General features: G+C 44.7%; 1 protein-coding gene and 1 non-coding gene across 3 annotated transcripts in view; both read left to right on the top strand.

Moving 5' to 3' along the window:
* IGF1R (insulin like growth factor 1 receptor) overlaps positions 1 to 18,415 on the top strand; it is a 300,734-nt gene that overhangs the window by 141,493 nt on the left and 140,826 nt on the right. The gene's annotated exons all lie outside the window — the stretch shown is intronic.
* LOC132421222 (U6 spliceosomal RNA) lies at positions 11,846 to 11,952 on the top strand. The gene has a single exon (XR_009518513.1). It is a non-coding gene; the product is annotated as a U6 spliceosomal RNA (small nuclear RNA).

The following is an 18,415-nucleotide window of genomic DNA, read 5'->3' as shown; positions in this document are numbered from 1 at the left end:
TTCTACATTGGAAACACTCTGCAGAAACTTTTAGAATCCTCAACTCAGAAGGAAAAAATTGGCGTTATCAGGTGGTAGTTTCTGGAAAAGTTATGTGTCTGCTTCTTGAATGGGTTACAAGTATTTTGCACATGTGCCTGGAGGCCGTTTGTGGCATGAGAACCTTTTCTTTGAAGAGGGCAAAGGAGGCAGAAGGGCAACAGGAATGATTCTTGAGGTTGCCTCTTTGTGAGGGACAATGGGGTCCTCAATTTGTGTATTTAACCTCTGGAGCCTTGGCTCATGTTCCAGTGATGGCTAGGGATTTTCTTTTTCTTCTGCAGTTTTTTTAGTTTTGGTAACTGGTTTAGTGACTGCTGTAGGTTGGTGAAGAACTCTGGGGTGACCTGCATGTGCTGATGCTGGACTGAGGGGCTTTGTGCAGGAGCAGATGTTTTATACGCCCTCTGAATGGATAGATTTTAATCTGAAAGCATCAGATTCTGTGCCACTTCCAAAGTTAGAAAGCGACCTGCATGGAAGCGGCGGTTGCCCTCATCCCAGGGTTCAAGTGAGCCTCTTGGACACGGACAACGTTGGAGGAGGAGATGCAGGCACCTCCCTTGGTGGGCAGGGCAGCCACCATCTCTGAGTCATGAGCTAGGACTAGTGAAAGGTCAAAGGGAAGAGTTGTCCTGCTGTCTTCTACATTACAAACTCTCTTCCTGTGCTCTGAGCCCAGTCACTTATCCAGGGTGCTTTTTAGTCAGAGGTGCCAGTGTCTGTTTACATAGTATGTGCATCTCTTCTATTAAAGGATTTTAAAGGCATTTATCTAATGCAAGTCTCCCTCTGTCAGGGGATCTTTTTCCTGATTGCATGTAAATAATGATGTCAACTTTGCACTTTGTGTAATTTCTCAAACTGTTTACTGCTTGGCCTTGATCGGGACTCCCTGAGGATGCTGTGCCCATGCAGACAGCCCCGGGAGGGTGGTGAGGGGTGGTGTTGTCCCCTGGGCACCATCAGGTGATTCCACTCAGTGTGGAGGCTGTGCAGAAGCAACTCTGTTCATCCTTGTGCAAAACACATTTTTCTCTGTCCTTTTCCTTTTTCCTCTCTGCCTGACATCTCCCTGGTTTTCAGCAAAGCAGTGGGCTTCATGTTTATTCCTTGTGGTTTCTCAGCAGTTACTTCTAGCATCAATTTCAATCGATTAAAGTGGTTAAAGAATTTTTGTGCTCAGGAGTCAGTTAAATATTATTTTCTCTTTTAACTTAGAAACTAGTTTTACAGTGGCTTTTTTCTTTTTCTTTTCTAACCCCCTCCCCCCCCTTTTTTTAAAGTTTCTGAAGGCAGATCCTGCTCATAACAGAAGAGAACACGTGAGCTCATGGCTTACTTTTCCCAGTTGACTTTTCTGGTCATTTACCTTTCTGTAAAATGGAAAGACAAACAAGCAAACCCTTAAATCCAACTCAGATCATGATTGCCAACTTCTTTCTTTGTGTGTAATATTTTCTTTGTGTAGTTATATTATTTCTAGGTTATGCCTTCTTTACCTTTGAAAGAAAAAAGAAAAACCTTTACACTGTTTACAAGAACTCGTTGTTCTAGGCTGTACAATTGCATCTGTGACGCTTTTTCCATTTGGAACCACGGGGGCGATAAAGATGTCAGCTGGCTAGCCGTTGTTTTTAAAGGCAAAAATCCATAGTCTTAATTTATACTGTAATCATTTTCATTATGTTTGTAGTATGTTTCTCAGAAAAGCAAACGTCGCGGTTTCAGTCTCTGTGGTCGAAGCCTCTGGTTCGTCCTTCCTCTGCCTACCACCTCCCTGCTCCTCGTCTAGTCCTTCTCCTTGGAGGATGGGTTGTCTTTCATTTGAAAAGTGAAAATTCCATACCTTACAAAGAAGGCGACATGCCATGTCTTCAATGTAATTAAATGCAACCGTGACTTGAAGTGGACCTTTAAATTTATGCCATTGAACTTTTTCTTTGGGGAAGGGGCTTTTTCATTGAATGGTCTTACAGTTTAATAATGGGGGGGAAACAACAGGCTGTACAGGGATACATTCTTAAATCCTGTGACCAAGACCCATAATGTAACCCAGGGGCTCTTTTGTGGCCTTGGGAGGGTCTTCCCACTTTGATGAGGAGGGGAGTCCCGGGGGAAGCACCATTGGAGGGAGAATGGTACGTGGGGGTTTGCTCCTGGAGCTCAGAGAAAAAGGAAAGTCCAGGGCTTCCCTGGTGGCGCAGTGGTTGAGAGTCTGCCTGCCTGCCAATGCAGGGGACACGAGTTCGTGCCCCGGTCTGGGAAGATCCCACATGCCGCGGAGAAGTTGGGCCCGTGAGCCACAGCTACTGAGCCTGCGCGTCTTGTGCGCCGCAACAAGAGAGGCCGCGATAGTGAGAGTCCCGCGCATCGTGATGAAGAGTGGCCCCTGCTTGCCGCAACTGGAGAAAGCCCTCAGTCAGAAACGGAGACCCAGCACAGCCAAAAATAAAAAATTAATTAAAAAAAATAAAAGGAAAGCCCATACCCTGAAAATAGCCCTGAGTTGCTCTGGGTACACTTCATCTGCCAACATTTAGTATCTGTGACTTAGCCAGAGGAAATGCATATTAGCCGCTGAGTTTCCATGGCTTGTGTTCTGGGACTTTGCCCCATGAGGGTACTCTGTGAAGGAACAGGAGGCTCTGTGCCACTGGGGTTTGAGAAGGGCTGGGCAGGTGACTGGAGGAGGAGTCTTGGCAACACCGGAGGCATCCTGCTCGGTCATCTCAGTGTGCATGTTGGGGTGCGGCGTGTGCTGTGACGCTGCAGGTCAGAGTGCACAGGGGAAGTGGGGTGCAAAGTGAAGGGGGCACCTGAGTGACCCGTATCCTTGCCTAGAAAGATCATCACTTCTTTCGTTTAAACAAAGCATGTGACGGAACCGTCAGGGATCATTTCTCCCCCTTGTTTTTCCAGGTGGCCTGTCCCTCGATAGAGCTGTGACAGACCTGCACAGAAAACCTTAACTTCCACATGGAAGCACATCTGGGGAAGCTTATTTCAAATGCAGTTTGCCCCGTGCACAGGTGCTGTGGTGCAGCGGGTGGAACAGGGAGCCACTGTCCAGGGGCCTGGCAGGAATGCTGGCCTGGGAGCCTGGAGCCCTGGGCCTTGCAGTTTTGATTGGCTCAGCAAAGCCCCTGGCCTCCCTGGTCTTTTCCCTCTGTAGGACCTCTCTTTATGCCCTGAGGGAAAAACAGAGAAGGGGCTGATCAGAGTCTTCCCCTCACAGAGGTAAGAGGAAACAGTATTTAACAACATGAAAACAAAGTATAAAACTTCTGCCATCTTATAAAACCTATTTTTCTTTCACTTCATGTTGAATCATATAGTCAAGCTAATCAAATTATAGAGTTTTTACCACCCTAAGTATGTGTGTTCATTTACCTTGTAATGCTTAAAACAAAAGCAGAAAATAATATGGGTAAACATAAAGAAAAGATCATTTCCTTTTTTATATTCTTGATGCCTCCTAGCCAGGTAATTAGAGTCACATACAAAACCATGTGCAAGCCTTCACGAGACTGAAGCTTGTACCAAAATTTCCTTTAAAGTTTTCATAGCTGTTGGTGCCTGCTCAGATGGCTCCATGATGATAGGTTCTTGATTAGAAATTACTTAACAATGCCTAATGAACTACTGACTAATAAATGTTAACATATATTCTTTTAGTGCCTAAATCACATCTTTGTGGTGCCAGGAAAGCCTTATGTGTGTGGTTGCCCTTATTATAGGCCGCTATGCCTTTGGCAAATGCAACACATACTACTCTGGTATCTCAAAAGACTTAAAAAAGCAACAACCAACTTACTTTGTATCTTTTCCTCTAATAATTGACTTTTAACTTATTTGTAACTTATTATTAAACCTAGTAAGCAGTTTTCTTTTTATTAAATTTTACTTGTATAAGAATGAAGCCAAAAAGAGTGGCGATCTGTTCAAACATTAAAGTCCTTATCTATGACCACCAACCATGTAACGTGTGACTGGTGGGCTGTGAAAGAGGACAGTTTTCCCACCTAAAGCATTGATATCATAGATCGACAAACTATTTTGCCACCTGATAAAAAGTAAAATGGATGGATGGATCTTGGAGACAATGTCCAAGTGAAAGAAGCCAGTCACAAAAGACCGCCTATTGTCTGATCCCATTTTTAAGTTGTAAGTTGATGAAAGGCTGTGTGACCAATAAATGCTGAGTGTATTTTAGTAAACAGAGTTGTGGTGCTAGAATGAGTTAAAAATGCACAGGCATGCGTGACGTAGTTAATGATGTACACAGTCAGTATTTTGTTGATGCACAGCAATGATGCACAAATGGAAGGTAGCACATTTAAGGTGCCTGTTATTTTACACAAACACAAATGAAGGGTCTCAGTGGTGTGGTTTGCTGGGGAAGCAGAAGGTGGAAGGAGAGACGTTGGCAAAGTGGAAATCTGCTCGGATAACTTCTGTACATACTGTAGGCATAGCTCCTCACCTGGCAAGGGGTTCGGTGGAAGAGGCTGGGTAGGGTTTATATAATTCTCCCCCTTGGAAGGGCCAACCAGGCAGTTCAGGGAAAATTTTTTTGTCCTCCCTATTACCTTAAAAATCCCCAAATTCACTTCCTGTAGAATTCTTGAGTCAGATTGTCTTCCTGACTTTCAGTTTTAAGGTATGAAGGGCTGACAGTAAACCCCCCCCACCACCAATGTTTCTTTGCTGATCCAAATGAGTGTTAATTGGTAGAATATTGTAAATGTAGGGGGGGTGGAATTGGAGACTTCAAATGGTAGCTGCTTAGTCTCAGGAGAAGGGAAAGTGACTGACACCCACACACATACCCACCATTATATGAACTAAGCATTTCTGAGGCATTTTCATGTATCTTGAGAGATAAGAGCACCCAGATTTCTGAGTGAGATTCATCTTTGGAAATATAGAAGACAAATTAGCAAAATCTTTCTAATTTTAAAATGTGCTTTTTGATTTGATGTCTGTTTGTTTGGAAAGAGGCTTTTAAAGTAAAAGCTATCGATGTGTGACCATTACCATCAAAGGCTAAATCCTGGCGGGAAGTTATTACCCGGGTTACCATATTAAGATGATTATGGCTGGCGCACGTTATAAGATCTTTTCATATATATTTTTTACATTATAACTTCAATGTTTTTTATTTACATCCCTAGATGGGGACAGGTGGGAGGCCAAATTCCCAAACCCCAAATTTTAAACAGTTATTATTCCTCTTAATTATTGGATGTTTCCTTGAATTTACTGGGTTTTACTTTTGGAAAAGTTCACTTTCATTTTTGGATATTTTGTACCAATATTCTGTGCCTAAACACGGAATTTTTTGTGTGTTCAATAAGAGTTGATGTTTTGAGAGGTGGTGGTGGGTTGCTTGTGACAGACCAAGTACAGATTTGAGTTCAACAAGCTTTTGAACCGGATGTTTCTATGTGCTAAAACTCTGTAAACACTTGTAGCTTTGTCTGCCATTGTATATTGCTGTATTGATTTTTTTTTTCCTCCTGAAAAGCTCCAGGCCTGTCTGTTCTATACCAATACAAAGGCTGGCCTGTTCCCCAGGGCCACTGCACGAGAACCTCTGGGGTCTGTGCACTGTTAGATGTTACCATCTGTGAAGTTGCTCCAGATTCTCTTGCACTTGATCATAAAATTCCATTCCAATTTTATATGAAATTTCTTTGTCAAAAAGAATAAATGGTTGCTCAACAGATCCAGTTGTCAGTTGCTGACAGATGTGAAAATTAACAAACAGCAAAATGTCTTCCTTTTAGGAAAGGAACGCAAGTACTTAAAAAAAAAAAAAAACCTTATATTGTCAATAAATGAATCCGTTTTAAAAGCATTTTCAAACATTTGTAATGAAAATGGAGGCCTTCTAATGTTTCAGGGCTTAGGGAGAGCCATACGTAATCAAATGCTCCTGTTACTGTTATCACTGTAGTAATAGGGCTTAGTTCTGCCCTTTAAGTCACGGACTCAGGTTACTCCCAGTTTTAGCTGCAATCACAGTATGTTTCTCTTTAAAAAGAGATTGTATCCCAACACTTCTCTATACTAAAACATGAGGAGAAGGTAGCTTGTTAAAGTGACAGTTCAGATGTTGTTATTTTGACAGAAATATTAGTAAATGCGTCATATTATCCCTTGCTAAATATTTATAGCTTAGAATGTATACTCTGATGCATAATATTTTATGAAAGAAACATCCTTTTCCTCAAATTTCTTCCACTTCATTGACATCAATCTGTAATTTACACCCAGAGATCTGTAGGAAAAAGACTATATTAAGACCCTTTAATTTCAACGAAGATAAAACTATTCTAAGAGGGAACACCCTTGAATCTTTGGGACCCTTAAAGGTAGAATGTTATGAAATATTTGTATTTACTCTTTTGCTCAGATTTTAATAGCTTCACTTTTGCAGAAAGGCACAAAATGAGGGTGACTTTAGTGCACAGTTTTAGGTTTTGAGATGAAGCAAGGTGCACGATGGTAAGTTACCTGATCTCAGTGCTTACGTAACGGCCATGACAAGTGCCCTATGCATTCCCATCCAGAAAAGAAACGCTGTTGTGAAAATGGCTGTCTTCTCTGCGTTCAGCTCTGTGACTGAAAGACGTTGTTCAACAGCTGTGGGTTTACAAGATGTTGCACATGGAGTACTTTCCTTGTCTCATTTAGAAAAACCAGTCTAGACTTCCACGGTTTGGTATTCATGGCCATGGTTTTGGACTTTATTAGATGGCTCTCAGAGGTACTTTTCAGGTGGACATTGATTTCGTGCCAGCTGTCTGAGATGTTTTTCCCTAAATATGGGTGGGTGTGTAGGCTACGGTCTGCAGTGGAGAGCAGTTGCCCGCAGTGGGCCTCAGGTGGATTGTGTGGAAGAAGGAAAGGAGCAGAGGTAGAGGAAGAAGCCTGCACGGCTCTGTTAACAGCTGAGTAGTTCTCCAGGATAGGCCAACTACAGTTTTTATTCACAAAATGGACTTGAAAATCAGTTAGTAAACAAACCGTCTCCTTTAGATAAGTGACGTTCTGATTTGTCTGTAAAAAGTTCCGTTTCCTAGCTGACGTCCTCTGAAGCACTTTTATGTGCAACCGCTGTGCCAATGTTTGCTGTCATTTGGTTGTAACGAAATCAGTCGTGAACTTCAAAGTGGAATCATTTCAGAGCCTTTCCTCTACAGTAGTTCGGGAAACACAATACCAAGTGACCTTGATTCACTGCGAACTCAACTGGAAAATGTGCCTAGTGTCTCCCTGAAGCAAGAATCCCTCACCTCTTGACCCTCATCATTTTGGGCTTGAGTCCTCAACCTTGTTGTGCAGACGTCAGCACCGTGTAATCTGTGACCTTCTCTGCTCTCTTCTAAGCTATGGCCTGATTGTTTATACCTTAGTGTTGCTATCAGTTTGGACCAGAAGTCATGAGTCTTTCCCTGACCTTAACCTCACTGTGGATTGGCTTAAAGAAGAATCTGGATCTGCTGATGTATAAGCACTAAATTATGTGAAAATTAATAACATTTAACCCTCAACTCCTTAAGTAATAAAGTAGTGGGAAAAGAATTGAATGTTTTATAGCAGTTGTAAGTTATCTAGGAAATAGCTAACAGGTAAGTTTTTATTTAACTTAAGTTTCTGAAAGTGGGATGAAAGAGGGTGGGAAAGGAAAGAGCCATTAAGAAAGCTCACTTTAACCTGTATGCTGTGTTATTTTAACTTTGCCCTCCAGGCTCGGTTAAATAGTCATGTACTTTAGGTCTTAAAAAACATACCCACATGTATTAGTAAGTTAAAAATTTAACAGAACACAAATTATGTTAGAATTATGTTTCTTGAAGAAATGATCTAACTTTAATAAGCATATTTTACAAATGCTATTTCCTGAGAACCGCTGCTTTTAGATGGAACATGCCTTTGTGTTGGTCATGCTTTCTTCCTAGTAATTTGAAACACCTATTTAAATTATCTTTTGCAAACAAGCTAACTAGATCACCACTGAGGTTTGTAATGTGCTTTTTGGATATCTGAAATACTGGAGGTATTGAAGGATCCATCTCTGCCTCGTGGATGTATTGTGCTCCACCGTGTAGCCCTGCAGGCGGCCCAGGGCTCAGCTTGGACAGGGTCCGTGAGCACCCCAGCCCAGGAAGAGGTGGCCAGCAGGGGACGTGGACTGCGGGGCCCAGGTGTTGTGTTGGGCACTGTGCTGGCAGGTTGTAGTGGACCTTCCTGTGCCCCCCTGGGAGGATGGGGGTGGAGGAGAGGTAAAGGTGCCTCTGTGTGTGTGTGTGTTTGGTTTTGTTTGGGATCTGTTGTAAAAGCCCAGGCCCTCCCTCACCTTTGGGAGGTTCTGTCACAGAAGTGAGAACTTTGTGGTGAGCATTTCGTTTCTTCAGCAAATGCTGCTGAGCCTCTGACCTGTGCCTGGTGTTCTTCTTGAGCTGAGAATCCTGCAGGGAACAAGCGCAACATGGATAGCTTGGTCCTGCAGTTTACATTACAATGGGAACACATTTGTCTGGCAAATAGCATAACTTCTCAGATGTCTCTGAACCCCACATCCACAGTCTGAGCTGCTGAGGTCTCGTGACTGGTAATTGGTGATCTTAACCTGGATTTCTCCATTTATTATTTTCTAACATATGATTTTAACTTACTTAATAATTAAGTCTTTGGTATATTTTCTCTGTCTGTGTCTCCCTTAGACCCACACAAGCTTTACAAGGGCAAGGATCTTATCTTTTTGTTTTTCTTCCCCATGTCTCCCAAACACCAAGACAGAGCCTCCGTTCCCAAAGCTCCAGTCAATGTTTGCTGAGTGTGTGTTCACACTGGGTTTGTTTGAACACTCTCGCTAATGAATCCTATTGGAATTCTGACGGTGCATCTAACTCTCAAGGCCGGGGGCCCGGGGTCTCTTGGGGTGGGTGAGCTTGCTTCCACCTCGTTTGCGGGGTGCTCGTGTTGGAGTGGGTCCCCCACATCTTCCGCAGCTCTCCCCCCGCCCTATGTGTGTAGTGCCCACAGTCACGTTTTGTGATCCTGGTTTCCCCGAGGTCATGACAGCAGCACCATTAAAGTCCCACCTGCGGCCTTGCGGGCAATTTTTCTTGTTCAGGGAAGTCACCTGATGTCTCTGCTGCGCAGGCAGTGAGTGCATCAGAGGCCAGGAGGCTGGGCGCTGGGGTCGGGGTGCTGGTTTTGAGCGGTGTCCCCAGGCAGCTGTGATGACCGCGCTCAAGCCCGCTCAAGGAGAAGCGGAGCTGACACCTGGTGTTTGGACAGGTCATGCCGTGCAGGATCATTGGCTGTGCGTAGAGTTGCTCATCTGTGGTGACAGATGTTGAGCTGTTATTTAGTAACTTAGGTTTGTTTTCCTTTGCACACAAATAACCTCTTAGCTGCTGAGTGTTTCTGCGGGCGACCACAGAGCCCATCAGCCGGCAGGCGTTTGCAGGCTCCAGAGGTGTTGCATTGAAAGAGAACTTTCGGAGTGTGTGGCACGGGGAAGAACTGGCCCTCCTGCCCCGCTCCCAGATTTCCTTTGTAAAGAACATCAGTATAAGCACCACCATTCTTCAGAAACACAGGCCAGGTGCTCGGGTACACTGTTGTAGCCACTGAGGGCCCAGTGATGGAAACGTTCTAGTGGCAGAAACAGACCATAATCAAGTCACAGTGTCAGACAGTGATGAGTTCTGTGAGCAAGAATAGATGAATAACTGGTGGGGGGTGGGGTTGGGGTTGGGGTTGGGGTCTCAGAGAAGGGCTTTCGGAGGAGGGGACGTTTGCCCTGAGAGTATGAGTCAGCCAGGAGGAGACATGGGGACGTGGTGGCAGGGGACCATAGGTGCAAAGTCCCCAAGGTGGGGATGATCTTGGGGTGTGTGCATGTGGGGAGCAGGGCTGTTTATTCACCCCACACTCTCTGGGCACCTGCCCTGTGGCAGGTGCTGTTCTCGGTACAGGAACAGAGCCATGGACGAGTCTCTGCCTTCGTGGAGCTTTTGTTAAATCAGGGCGGCCTGGGGACTGTGCTGGGTGGGGTGCTCTTTTCTGTAGGGTACTCAGAGGGGGTCTCTAGTGAGGTGGCATTTGGGCAGAGACCTAAAGGAAGGGTTGCAGGAAAGCCAGGAGGCTGGAGGGCAGGGGGCCATGGTGAGGACCTTGGCTTTGACAGGGACAGGAGATGGCGGGATTCTGAGCAGGGGGGTGACACTGGCTTCTGTGTTGCCAGTAGACTCTAGGGCCGGAACAGAAGCAGAGAGACCAGTAGGAGGTGGCAGTTGCCATGATCCAGGGCAGAGAATGTGCATCTTAGACCAGGATAATGGTGAAGGTTGTTGGGAGATGCAGTTGGAATCCCAAAGCGCCAGCAGGACTGGCAGATGCATATGGGATGCATATGGGACAGCAGAGAAAGAGGAAGAGACAGTCGTGGGGCTGGAGCCCATGAGGGAGGGGTAGAGGGTGGGCACAGCCAGATCATCACGTGGGACAGAAAAAAAAAAAAAAGGATTTTGTTCTCTGTGTTGGAAAGTCGGTGCAGAGAGTTTAGATGGGGGGTGAGGTGACATAATGACAGCTTAGCAAAGCAACTAATATTTATTGAGCACTTATTCTGTATCAGCCCTTATGACAACCCTGCAAGAGTCAGCTTCATTGTTATATCCATTCTATAGATGAGGACGCTGATGGACAGAGAGCTTATAAGGTATCTTGCCCTATATACCACACATTTAGTTAGGGCCAAACTTGATTAATTGATGTGCGTCGTAGGGTGTATTTTATTTTTCCTTTAGGGAAGTTACCATGTCTTTGGGTAACCATGCCCACCCCCAAGGGGTTAAGAAACATTTTGATGTTTACCAGTTGTTTGCAGATGGGGCCAGAGACAATTTAGGTATTAAAATCTCACTAAATCTGTATCCATTATATGACTCATCTATCTCCTTCTTCCATGGGCCCCCCTCAAAAAATGATCATGGGTACATTCCCCTTACCTGTAAAGCATGTTCATGGTCACAGAAAATACATAGAGAACCACAGGTCCGCAGGTTTCTACATGGGAACTCTCACACTATGGTCAGAAGGTCTGAGACTAGTTAAAAAAAAATGGTTGTGGAATCCGGGCAGCAGCCACTAGGTAATCTCTTTATAAAGGTTGGTGTAATTTCTGTAAGACTCGTTTATTTTGCTCTCAGTTGGTTATCTTGACATTGTTGCCTTGAAGAGGTTATTGTGATTTAATTACAGACCAGGTATCTTACAAGATTCATTTGCTATCTCCACATCATTTTCTCATTTCTTTGGCTGTCAATCCCTGGGTGAAGGTGGGAGGGGGAGGCCTTCGTGGGGGGAGAGAATGTGGTAGCAATGAATGTTTACTGCACAAGAGCGCTCAGGGCTTCTATTATAGTCTGGGGGTGGGGGAGGGAGTGGCGGGGAGCACGCAGGAATGTGACCTCCTGGGCCCCAGCCCTGATGAGCAGGGCGGGATTACAGAGGGACTGTAGTGTTAAAGTTAGGATTTTCTGGAAATGTAGCAGACTCCCCCGCACCCCTTGCCATTTGAGATTTTGAAACCCTACTTCTGTTTTGCAAGAGCCGAGAAGGGACCAGTTAATAGCTCTGATCATCTTGTCTCTGGAGAGAATTTATATCTCAATTTACCAGAAGACAGCTCTGGTATTAGGGCAACAAGAATGGTTTTATTCCTGTTTCCTCTTCCTGCACTCTGTTCCTATTTAATTCTTGCATTAAAACCATTCCTGGTGTGCTTGCTTCGGCAGCACGTATACTAAAATTGGAACGATACAGAGAAGATTAGCATGGCCCCTGAACAAGGATGATGCGCAAATTCGTGAAGCGTTCATATTTTTGAAAAACAAATACTGTATGCTAACACATATATATGGAATCTAAAAAAAAAAAATGGTTCTGAAGAACCTAGGGGCAGGGGCAGGACAGGAATAAAGACGCAGACGTAGAGAATGGACTTGAGGACACGGGGAGGGGGAAGGGTAAACTGGGACAAAGTAAGAGAGTGGCATGGACATATATATACACTACCAAATGTGAAACAGATAGCTAGTGGGAAGCAGCCACACAGCACAGGGAGATCAGCTCGGTGCTTTGTGACCACCTAGAGGGGTGGGATAGGGAGGGTGGGAGGAAGACGCAAGAGGGAGGAGATATGGGGATATATGTATATGTATAGCTGATTCACTTTGTTATAAAGCAGAAACTAACACACCATTGTAAAGCAATTATATTCGAATAAAGATGTTTTTTAAAAAAAAACATTCCTGGTAAATTAGAACATGCTCTGTGTTCAGGCCTTGTTTTGAAGAAGGGTTTTGAGTCTAAAAAATTTGATAGCCTCCCATCTATCATGGTGATTTCTGACTTTCCTAAGGGACTGTGTACTTGAGCGAGGCTTGTTCTTTTGTAAGAACCAGCCTCCCTGGGCCTGGGAAGTGGTGAAAGATGCTCTGCTGGGAGGGGAGCCATGGCAAAGGGTTGGACTTGGGGGACTTCAGGATGCAGCATATCAACTGTTGGTGTGTTTGGAAATTTGAAAAGTAATATTAAGAATTAAAGTTGTACAAAACCTCCTAAGATTTCTACCATGGCTGTATAAAGTTTGAGCATGGTGCTATCAGTTTAAAAGTGGACAACTTAAAAATTCCACCTCTTTTGGAAATTTGTTGCCACCTCTACCCCAATTCGGCAGTCTTTAGATAAACTGACAGCCCCCATTTACCAACAAGGAAGAACCTTCGATTTTTGTTTTTTATTATTATCTTTTAAATAGCAGGGTGGTGAGAGATACGGCGTGTGACTCAGCAGATGGGAATTTCTTTAATAACACACTGGGTGTGTAAGCATTAGCCCTGCTCCCCACAAGCAGCTCTGCAGAATGCCCTCCGCCTGTTTGGGGAACAGACCTGGCGACCGAGAGAGGCAGCCCAAACTTCCCTAGAGGAGGCAGACTCGGTGGTGGAATCTGAGGGATTCTCTTTGTTTCATTTGTTTTCCCTCTGTCTTGGAAAACACGGACGCAAATCCAGTCCGGCTCCTGCAGCTGCTGAGGCAAAGCAGGCTTTTTATGAATGAGGCCCAGGAGGGGGAGGAGAGGGCTTGTGTTACAGCAGCAGTTGGTTGGGTAATGCATTTCATTCACTCCCAGCCATCTAGCCCCGGCTGTATTTTAAAGGATATTGTTCATTTTTTGTCGATTCAAATTAGACTTTTCTGCCCCTTGTGCAACTGTGTGTAACTTAGAACACTAAGCATGTTGTGTGCGTTAATTTTTTTTTCGTTTGTTTTGTTTTTTCTGAGTGTTTGCTCATTTAGTTGGAGGAAATGGTAAGAGAAGTGAACTGGGAAAAGGGAAAAAAGGCTTTGTCATCCCTGGGGGCGTTGGTTACATCTCTGTCCCCAAGCCACCCAAGAGGAGGCAGGTGGGGTCCCTGTGCCCAGCCCTGAGAGTGGAGCGCTGATTATGGGCCACCTATTACCTGGTGCCCCAGGTCTGCACGTGCTGGCTCCCTTGCCCTGTCCCCCTCTCCTGTTCCCAGTGGGCAGCTCATTATTTGTGGCACTTGAAGCCTCATTGTTGTGGTCACAGGGTTGTGTGAATTGGAAGCTGTGTGACAATGCTGGCCCCCCTCCCTGCCACCGCTTCCTGCTGGGAGCAGAGAGAAGAGGGCAGGCATTGTCTTGGGCATAAATGAACCTCTATCAAAACAAACACCAGAGAGAGGGGCGGCTGGGTTACAGCTGCCCCTGTGAGCCCCGGCAGAGGGCCGCCGTCCTCGCAAAGAGCGCTTTAAGCCTGGATGAGGCGTGTCCTCGCTGACTGTCCTGTGCGCAAAGAGCGAACCCCAAACCGACGGGCCATCCACACCACCCTCAAAATGATTCCCCATATCAGAAATGCCGGATTTGTGTCCTTGAGCATGGTTGGGGGAAGAGAATTACCCCGAGGCATCATGGCTGTATATGAAGGATAACGCTATTGTAAAGTTGTTCTGCCAGAGACGTTAAGCACACCCTTCTCCAACGTGGACACTGAGAACAGAGATAGAGACGATTAGGCTGTTTTTTTGCTCCAGCTTTTAAATAGGACCCTTCCCTCCCCATTGCTAGTGGTGCTTTAAGGCACCTAATGCCTGATGTCACGAACTCTCCAGATGTGCCAAGCGTCTTTCTTTAGTTCTCCATGTTTTGATGTTGTATAAACACAACTGGCAATACCCCTAATGCCCATTGCCCAGCACCAGTGTGGAAGCTCACCATTGCATGCCTGACTCGCTTTCCTGGTTGCCCTGGTTTCTCTCCTGTGTGGGTGTCGTGTGTCCCATTAACACCACATGCCCCTCCCCAGCCTAGAATGCCACATCTGGGCTGTTTTAGGCATGGGTGATATGAGTTCGGTTTCTTTTTTTTTTTTTTTTAAACTGTAAAAGGAAAGTCTTTCATTGCAATTATACCAAAGGAAGGGATGAGAAGGAGTGCATTAAGGACTTGATATAAACAGCTAGTCTTGGGTCCTAATTGTCCCGTTTCTCTTTTTGGCCAGCAGCCAACATGATGTCACTGTGTCCACGTCCTGAGGGTCTGAATTAAAGGCACACTGCATGGGCCAGCTCTGGGTACAGCGATGGCTTTGGCTTTGAAGTTCAGTTGGGGTCCTGATTAGAAAAAATTTGGGGTAAGCTGACCCAGGGCATGGCTGGCTGGTTCTAAGATGTGATTCTGGCCTGAGCCTTAGTACTAACAGTGGTAGGTCACTTAAGTCCACAGGCTAGGCCCTTGGAGGACTTCAGGACTTAAGGAAGGAGAAGGGATAGAGAAGGATTGCAATAAGAAATAAAACAAGGAACAAGAGAGAACTGCCATAGAAGGAGAGGGAGCAGAACACTTCCAAAGGGGTATTTCCTTATTTAGGAGATTGAGTCATTATAGTGGATGACTGTGCCACTGGCGGCAAAACCATTTTAGTTGAAGGAGCACACCCTGGGTGGCCCAGTGGTTAAGTTGTCAGCAGAGGCAGGGACTGTAGCCTCCTCCTTCTGAAAGATGGGTAGAAAATGGAAGAGGGGAGATAACGCAGGACTGAGGAATGTTTGGGGTTTTGTTTTGTTTGGCTTGAGGGTGGAGGATTGCACCCATGAGGTCAAGGAAGCCAGAATTGTCAAATTCAAGAAGCGTCTCAGATGTTTTGACCAACAGCAACTTTGGAGAGCAAAGTGTATACAGGCTTTGAACTTACCTCCTTGAAAGACTAGACAAATTCACATTGAAAGAATGGATCCCATCATCGCCATGGTCTTGTCTACGTGCAGACATCTTCTGTATGCATTGTATTTGTCTGGCATCATTGGAACAGAAGTTTTTTGCTTGAGTTGATTTCCCAGGTAATCAAAGCTCCCTTCTCAGAGTGCAAGATATTTACATTTTTCTCTTAATTTTTGTTCATTAACAGCACTTTGCTGTCTTTAATGTGGATCATTTTCTTGGCATTCCAGGGCACTATTGTGAAACCTGATGCCTCCGAATCTGTTGCTATGTGGGGCTCCAATTTTTCCTTAACTTAAATGGCCTTGGACATCTATGCATGTTTACATTTTATGCATTTGGTGTATTCTCCTTGTATGCAGGGATTGCGAATTCTGACTTAGTCTATCTGTCTCTCGGTAACGTAGATAACTGTGAATATTTATAAATGATTTTTGCTGAAGCTCAGAGGACTTTTGCTTTGCTTTTATGTCAGCATCAGGTTCCAAGTGTTTCGTGGTTGAGGTACTAGAATCCTGTTCATCAGGTCCATGGAGCATTAAACACATACTCATATAAACACATACTCGGCTATGAACTCCAAATGGGAAAGATTTTTATTTAATGATTTTAGATTTTTGAGCCACTTCTGTTTATATCGCTATATTTTTGTCTCTCATATTCATGGTCTTCAGCAAGTCAGATCCCCTAAGAATTTTTGGTTCGTTTATCTTATATTTTTTTTACACATAGCTCTTTATGTTTTCCCAGACAGGAATTGCGCTACTTGAATTGAAAAGTAAATGTAATATGTAATGTTCTGTTGGTAATTGTTTGTTTCTACTTTAGGCTGACACTGAACTAATGATTTTTTAATTGTACCTGGCTTGAAACACAATGAAAAAGTGATTTCCTACTGCTTTTTTCCCTTAAGCTGGTTCAGTAACTTGAAGGTAATTAAAAATGTACAGACCTCAGGAATGTATTTATATTCCATAGTCATGGGGTGACCAAGTAGTGCTCATGTATAATAGCTGGATGGGAGGTACGAACACTGAGGTAATGAGTAGCCTGTTTTATATATTTATTATGTTATTATTTATTTAGAGGAATAAAAAAATCTTTTCTCTGTAGTTCTAGAATGCCGTGAAATGTCTGTTTGAGGCATTATCCTGCCATTTTTACAGGGTGATCTTCCTCTTCTGAATGGTGTTACATGTTGCCAGTGTCCCAAGGGCTGGTTTGGGACTAAGGCAAAGGATTTAGGAGGCACAAGTGAAAGGGAAGAAATAAACACATGCCTTTTCTTCTTAAAAGAAGGGTAGTAGTTAGCTTGTTGATTTAGCTTCGAGACTGTGGAGGATGAAGCCTGCACTGCAGGGTAAGTAATGTAGGGGGAGACCCTGAAGGGGAGGTTACGGGGTGGTAGACTGGGCACCCACAGTATTGTGACTGTGAGTTGGGAAGGAGAGTGCTAAGAGTATTTTCTGAGTCACAGCCACTCAGACAATACTCGCTAATCCATTTGTTTGAAGATACAGTGAACTGGAGAGGATAAACAAAAATGGGAGATTCTTGCAGATAAGAAATCCAGGATAATTATTCACCGGAGTTTGAAATCATCACCATATTCAAGGACATTTTCTTTTGGGGTGGTTTTATATCTAAGGTTTGCATTTAGATGATGCATGATTCAAAATCCTGGGGTATTAGTGGAGTATCTAAGGTACACGGAAATTGCATTTGAGGATACTCCTGTTTAAACTTTCTGCTGCCAGAGTTGGCAGGCAAGTGAAAAGTTGAAAGAAATTTGGATAGGTCTTGTTCCCCACCCCCTTCCAAAGCTGATACTCACTTTGGGTGGAATGTTTCTCATTTTTTACAGGGCTAATATTCCTCGAGGATTGTTTTCCCCAAAGCGGGCACTCATAGACCCTAAAATTGGGCAGAGCAACAAGACCAGTCTTCCAAATGGCAGTCTGCATGTTAATGTGCTTTTGTGCTCATCCTTTCCAGAAGGTGTCGGTGTGTTTATATGGTATCTTTGTGTGTGGGAGTGATTCAAGGCACTTTGCATCTGCCCACCCTCACCTCCAGCACCCCTGAAATGCAGCCCCTCTTGTCTCTCTTAGTTGCCCTGTAAGTGGTGACCTGTGATAACTCCAGGAGGGTCAGGAAGAAGGATTTGTTTTTCTTGTCTTGCTTAACGAATAAAACCTTTAACTGTGGCCCTTAAAAGAACCTCTAAAATCCTAAAGTAGCTCTGATAAGTTATTATCATAAATTATTTTTCGTTAGCTAACATGAAGGACTCAAATACCCTTTTCTTTCTGATTGGTGGGCTGTACGACCAAAACCATTTCTAATAGTTTTGTCAGCTTGTTAGGGAAGACAAAGTGCACTTTTGGTCCTTTGAACTAGGAAAGCACTAGCCATGCACTTCCCACGGCCCTTCTGCAGGGTGAGTGTTAGACAGAATTTGTTAGGGGACCGGGCAGGAGGCAGGTGCAGATGTGTGTCTGCAAAGGGCCAGAATCAACGTGGACCCACACATGTTCCCGTCCAGTCTCTGGTTCCTTACCTGTTTCAGGTTTCTGTTAGAGTCTGTCTTTGCCTTAATCTTTTCGGTGCTTTTGGTGAGCTACTTAGGAATGTTGTGGGGAGGGCTGGGATGGGTCGGCACAGTGATTTTGGTGAGGCCCAAGAGTAGGCCAACAGTCCAGGACTGTCTTATGTATCAGAGGAAGATGCAGAAAGAGTCGTCACATGTCCTCTTGTCAGCCCTTCCTGCCCCCTCCCACCAACCCCGCTCCTCACTTCTGGGCTCCAGGGAAGAAGGCCTCCCTGCTGCCCCTGACCAGCTGTTCCTTGAGTGCAGCGGCGGCTCTGGGAACTCTCCAAGGAGGCCTCCTTCCTGTGGTTGTCACTCCACTCATACAGCTAGTCCACAAGCACCTCAGGACAAAATGCAGTCTCTCTCTCCCCATCCCCTCTCCTCTTCCTTCCTATATTTGGAAAGTCTGGGGCTAGCCTGGCAAGAAAGTGGGAGACGGGGTGCAGG

The sequence above is a fragment of the Delphinus delphis genome, chromosome 2, assembly GCF_949987515.2.
Source record: "Delphinus delphis chromosome 2, mDelDel1.2, whole genome shotgun sequence".
Taxonomy (NCBI): domain Eukaryota; kingdom Metazoa; phylum Chordata; class Mammalia; order Artiodactyla; family Delphinidae; genus Delphinus; species Delphinus delphis.
This window is presented reverse-complemented; position numbering and strand designations above follow the sequence as displayed.